Raw genomic sequence first — 6,415 nt, forward strand, 5'->3', positions numbered from 1 at the left:
GGAGCGAGGTAGATACGTTTGACGTAGTAGATGAGTTCGATTTCTTGAGCGAGGTAGTTGCGTTTGACGTAGTAGATGAGTTCGATTTGTTGGCGATAGACAGACCTCCCACCTAAGATTTCTCCTAGATGGGTGTCGTCAGGCTGAAAAATAGAAGATTGAAAAGTTAGCCACTCGTACATTTGAAGCCACCCAATACAAGTACTGGGTGACTCATCTCGAGAGCGTGTGCGTTCGAGGGATGTGTGGGAGCAACCCCACAGCGGTCGTTGGCGAGATTTGCGTGAGTTAGAGTAGTAGATTTGACCGCCTCTCGACCCCGGTAGCCAGCCCTAAAAAGGGCTGACCAACCAAATGGCTAAGATCCGTGTAGATCCATAACAGATACTACACTTTGATCTTAGCCAAAAGGCCGAGAAGCGTCACTCTGGGACGGTACGCGAATAAAAAAAAAAGCACGCAGCAAGAAACGCTGTAAAGCAGATATAAGAACACAAAGTTTTGCTGGAAATTAAACGTAAGTTAAAAATCTTCTTGGTATAAATATTATAGAAAATTGATACTAGTGTTTATTAATTATAGGATTAACATCTAACAATTACTAGGAGTTTTAATTAACCATTTTTTATTAATCACCAAAGTTTTTAGATCATTTTCTTTTAGTTTAATTTTTTATAATTAATTTCAACGTTTGTTTACTTGTTTTTGTTTCAATTTATATTATTTCTTTTTTATTTCTTTTTATCGTTTAATTTTATAATTACCGCCCTATGAAAACAAATATTGTTTGTTACTTCCCCTGACATAAAAAGTTCTAGGCGCGAGATATTTTTACAGAAACAGAAGAAGACAGCAAACCGCTGTGAACTGTGTTAGGGGTCATCAATAAATGACGTCACACTCGTAGGGTGGAGGGGGGGGGGGGTCCGTAATTTTGTGACGATGTGTGATGAGGGGGAAGGGGGGGGGTTCAGATGTTGCGACGTCACATTTTTGCATTCTAAAAAAGCAATGTTAGAAAACGAATTTTAGACGTTATTACGCGTTTCAGATAACTGTTTTAATAAATTGTAATAGTCTAGACAAGATTTTGGAAAAATATTGTTTTAAAAAAATTCAACTGCAATTTTGAGGGGGGATGTAGGTCGAGGTGTGACGTCATTTTAGCGGGGAGGGGGGGGGGGAGGTCTGGCTTTTTGTGACGACGTGTGACGGAGGGGAGGAGGTGAAAATCGTCAAAAAAAAGCGTGACGTCATATATGGATGACCTCTGATACCTTGGTGCACTCTCGGGACTAACACTGATATTCTGTGTCAATGTTTAGTTTCACGTGGGGTGAGGGGGGGGGGTGTGATGGAATCTAGTGTGGGGGAATTGAATGTTTGGGTGATTATGGTGGAGACTATTTTTGTATCAACTTTAGATTTGTGAGATTTTTAGTTTTGGAGAATTTATTGTGGGAGAATTTAGTGGGGGATAATTTAGTGTGAGAGCATTTAGCGAGGGAGAATTTAGTGTGGGAGAATTTAGTGTGGGAGAATTTAGTGTGCGAGAATTTAGTGTGCGAGAATTTAGTGTGGGAGAATTTAGTGTGAGAGAATTTAGTGTGCGAGAATTTAGTGTGGGAGAATTTAGTGTGGGAGAAATGATTATGTGGTGTTGTAGTGTAGACTAAGGAAATCAATAGGGTGTGTATATATAAATAAATCAAAGTTTACTGTGGGTAAGTTGAGTGGGGGTGTTTGGATTAGTGGGGAGGGGTGGGGTGGAGTTGTCCTTCTGGGTGTGGTTTAATCAGCCTCAAGTAGGTGAAGTGGGCGAAATAATGTTTTTGAGGAATGTTTATTTTTCGTAATATTGCTGTGACGAGGATTGTGGATGAGAAGAATTTGAGAGTGGTGAAGTAGTCGAAAGCTTGGTCGAGTAGTTGAAATGGGCGAAGTGAGGCGGTTGACGAGTGTTTATTTTATGAGAGGTGAGTACTCGTGAAGTTGTTTGAGTAGTTGATCTGTGAGGGATGTCGAGTTGACTTGATGGTGGTTGTGACGGAACCTCCCACTTAAGATTTCTCATAGGTGGGTGTCGTCAGACTAATCGTGAAGTTGTTGATATCGAACTAATTGTGGATCGTAGATGAGAGAGTTTTGCGTAGTTGATCTTTGAGAGATGTTGAGTTGATTAGCTGGTATGTGTGGCAAAAGTCTAGATTTGACAGCTATATGTGCTCAAAGTCTAGATTAGACAGTAACATGTGCCCAAAGTCTAGATTAGACAGCTATATGTGCTCAAAGTCTAGATTTGACAGTAACATGTGCCCAAAGTCTAGATTAGACAGTTACATGTGCCCAAAGTCTAGATTTGACAGTAACATGTGCCCAAAGTCTAGATTTGACAGTTGCATGTGCCCAAAGTCTAGATTAGACAGTTACATGTGCCCAAAGTTTAGATTAGACATTTACATGTGCCCAAAGTCTAGATTAGACAGTAACATGTGCCCAAAGTCTAGATTAGACAGTTACATGTGCCCAAAGTCTAGATTTGACAGTTACATGTGCCCAAAGTCTAGATTTGACAGTTACATGCGTCCAAAGTCTAGATTAGACAGTTACATTTGCCCAAAGTCTAGATTTGACAGTTAATCGTGAAGTTTTTTTGAGTAGTTGAGCTTTGAGGGATGTTGACGAGTGTTTATTTTAGGTAAGTTTAGTAGTTGATCTTTGAGAGATGGTTAGTTGATTTGCTAGTGTTTGACTGAAGCCTCCCACCTAAGATTTCTCCTAGGTGGGTGTCGTCAGTCTGAAAAAATAGAAAATTGAAGATTAGCCACTCGTACATTGCAGCCACCCAATACAAGTACTGGGTGACTCATCTCGAGGGCATGTGCACTTCGAGGGATGTGTGGGCGCAACCCCACGGCGATCGTTGGCAAGATTTGCAATTGATTGCTTGGTGAGTTGAGTAGTAGATTGACCGCCTCTCGACCCCGGCAGCCAGCCCTAAAAAGAGTTGACTAAGATTTATGTAGACCCATAACAGATATTTCACTTTGATCTTAGCCAAAAGGCCGAGAAGCGTCATCAGATATTGAATAATTTGTGCAACCGAGAAGTAGGACCGTTTTCTTTAAAGAGAGTAATTATTGGCAAAAGTTCGCAGTAGATACGCTGAAATAAAAGTAAACACTCATACTAGCTAGAATACCATCAATGATCTGGTTTATCTTCTTTGTATTAATATTACAGCTGGTTGATACTACTGACCACTGAATTTTAAATTCAATAGAAATTGATCTTTTGAAAATACAAGAATATAAATATAGAGGGACACAAATCAGAAGCAAAATAGAGCAGATAGGCTCGGAAAACCAAACACACCACACTCTCATACTAGCACAAAGCATACAAAGATCAAAACAAATTTAACAAATAATGGACGAAAACAACCAAGAGACGACTGACCCAAGAACGATTTTAAAATCGACCCGCGCTTTTTATTTAATTTATCTACATAATCTTTTCCCCTTCGTGCCCAATAAACAAATGGCAGATAAAGTAAAGATCGTGTTTCAATCACCTCGACATACAGGTAGATAATGTGGTCAGTACTAAGCCGATCCGCCTTAGTTACCTAAGGCGCTTCAGGTACCAATCAGAGCTGGGTGAACTCACGGAGCCCAACAGAACTGAGCCCGGAACTCGAGACATTCGGACTAGCAGTAGAAAGCTTTGTGTTTAGTATTATAGCTTAAAAAGTGTACTCTTACTTTTGTAATTTAGCGCTTGTGAAAGCTCGTTAATATATAGGGTATAAGACATGTTTTTTTTCCTACTATTTAGTCTTAGATGAAGAAATAAACAAACACCGTTATACAAATGACGCAATCCGTCACATTGTCACATGATCCGGTGGTCGATTAATCCTCATCTAGAAGGACAACTACCCCACCCCCTACTTATCCAAACACCCCCACTCAACTTACCCAAAGTAAACCCAATCACACGTATATTTATTTATATACACACAAACACTCAATTAGATTCCTTTGCCTACACTACAACACCACACAATCATTTATCCCACACTAAATTCTCCCGCACTAAATTCCCCCACACTAAATTCCCACACACTAAATTCTCCCGCACTAAATTCCCCCACACTAAATTCCCCCACACTAAATTCCCCAAATCTAAATTCCCACACACTAAATTTTCTCGCAATAAAATCTCCCTCACTTAATTCCCCCACACTTAATGCTCTCACAATAATTTATCCCGCACTAAATTCTCCTACAACAAATTCTCCAAAACTAAAAATCTCCCAAATCTAAACTCGATACAAAAACAGTATCCACCAAAATCACCCAAACATTTAATTCCCCCTCACTAGATTCCATCACACACCTCCCCCCCCCCCCCCCCCCCAGAATATTAGTGTTAGTCCCGAGAGTACACCAAGGTGTAACACAGTACAGCGGTTTGCTCTCGTCTTTTGTTTGTGTCAAAGTATCTCGCGCGTGGAACTTTTTTATCAGGGGAGAAAATAAACAATGTTTTATTTATAAGGGAGATAATTATAAAATTAAACGATAAAAATAAAAAATAAAGTAGTAATACATTTTGAAACACAAACACATAAACAGACATTAGAATTAATGATAAACAAATAAATTTTTAAAAACTTGTTTAAAACATTTGGTGATTAATCACACAATGTTAATTACAACTCCGAGTAATTGTTATAGTTAATCCAATAATGAAATGTAACTAGTGTCAACCAGATGTAATATTAATACTAAGAAGATTTATCAAGATCTGCTATAGCTTGTCCGACTTTTTTACGTGATATTTACTGAAGTGTAAATTAATTTTCTTGGTTGGGGTTTGAGCTGCGGTTGTGCTTGGGGTTGTTACTTTTGCCGATGAATTTGGTGGTGTTACTGGTTGCTGCGGTACGGGAGTTTTTGACGACTGGTGATTTCGCTTTGTTTGTATTGGGGGTTGTTGGCTTACTTGATGTTTTGGGAGGGCTGGTTGGTTCCCTGAACGGTATTTCCGCTTCCATCGGCTCTGAGGGCTGCGGTGAAGTTGTTACTGGTTCTTGTGTTGCTGCTAGTTGTACACTGGGGGTGGTTGGACTCGCTTGTTGGTTCGTCTGATTTGTGGGCGCTATATCCTTTGGTATCGCTGTTATAGTTGTCTGTGAGGATGGTTGTTGTTCCCATTCTTGATGTCTCTGGTGGCATTGACGTGTCCAATGTTGTGTTGAACCACATGATTGGCAGGCTTGTCGTCTTCCAGGTAAGGACATGAGGATGTTGATGGGTCTGTTTTTATAGTTGAACTTAATATAATGTGGTATAGTGTTCGGAGTGTCGGAGAAGATGGTGAAGCTGCGGTTGTTTGTGTATGGGATATTGTTTACTATTGGTTCTTTTTTTGCTTATTATTCTGAGAGCCTTTAGCAGGGCGTCGTTCTCTAGTGCTGGTGGGACCCACCTAAGTGTGCCATTGATTTTGTCTTTGTGGTAGATTGAAAAATGCAGTGTGTAGGGCCCATACTGTTTACTTGTATTATCCATCGTCGCTACGTTGAAAGCGTCTGATGAGAAGAACCACGTGTCACTTCGGCCGTAATTCATCAGCAGAATCTGTTGTGGACTTATCAGTTTTCGGATAATGTGCCCTCGAAGACTTGGATGTCCATTCGTTTGAATTGTCACCTGCATGATTGTGTTTGGTGTTGGTTGGCTGGAGAACAGATCTGGGCTCTCTTCTTCGGGCATCTCGATTATTAGGGTAGTTGAATTCGTTGTAGCTGAAAGGGGTTGGGCCCAGGATTTCATTAAGCCACCCGAACCGTAGTCCGGGTGACTCCTCCCCAAGTCTCTCGACCCAGGGGGAACATCCAAGGGCGCAACCCCTTTGTAGATGTCGATAATAGCTGCATAAGTCATTCTTTTGGGAGATGACATGATTGGCAGTTGACTATCGGTTATCGCGTCCCGGCAAGACCAACTTTAGAAATGATCCCTAAAAGTATGATCTTCAAAGCCAGCTAGAAATTTTTTTTTTTAATTTTTTTATTTATTTATTTATTTATTTTTTTTAAAGCCAGCTAGAAATGGTCTATAAAATGTATGAGTCAGAATTACGATGCGAGCGATGTTATAGAAATTTTCTTGGTATTTACATTAAAGCTGGTTAATATAAGTGACTTCTAGTTATTCGATTAACAACTACCAATTTCTAGGTGTTGTAATTAACATTTTGTTATTAATCATCAAAGGTTTTAAATATTTTTGTTGTATGTTAATTTTCTATAATTTATACTAACGTTTGTTTACTAGTTTCTGCTTCTAAATATGTTATTTATTTTTTCATTTCTTTTTATCGTTTTATTTTATAGTTACCTCCC

General features: G+C 39.5%; 1 pseudogene; it reads right to left on the reverse strand.

Annotated features, from left to right (window-relative positions):
- Window positions 1-288: 288 nt before the first annotated feature.
- LOC131954507 (uncharacterized) lies at window positions 289-424 on the reverse strand (annotated as a pseudogene).
- Window positions 425-6,415: the final 5,991 nt, after the last annotated feature.

Source organism: Physella acuta, unplaced genomic scaffold (genome assembly GCF_028476545.2).
Source record: "Physella acuta isolate Inbredline_101_S28 unplaced genomic scaffold, ASM2847654v3 ptg001006l, whole genome shotgun sequence".
NCBI classification, from domain to species: Eukaryota; Metazoa; Mollusca; class Gastropoda; family Physidae; genus Physella; species Physella acuta.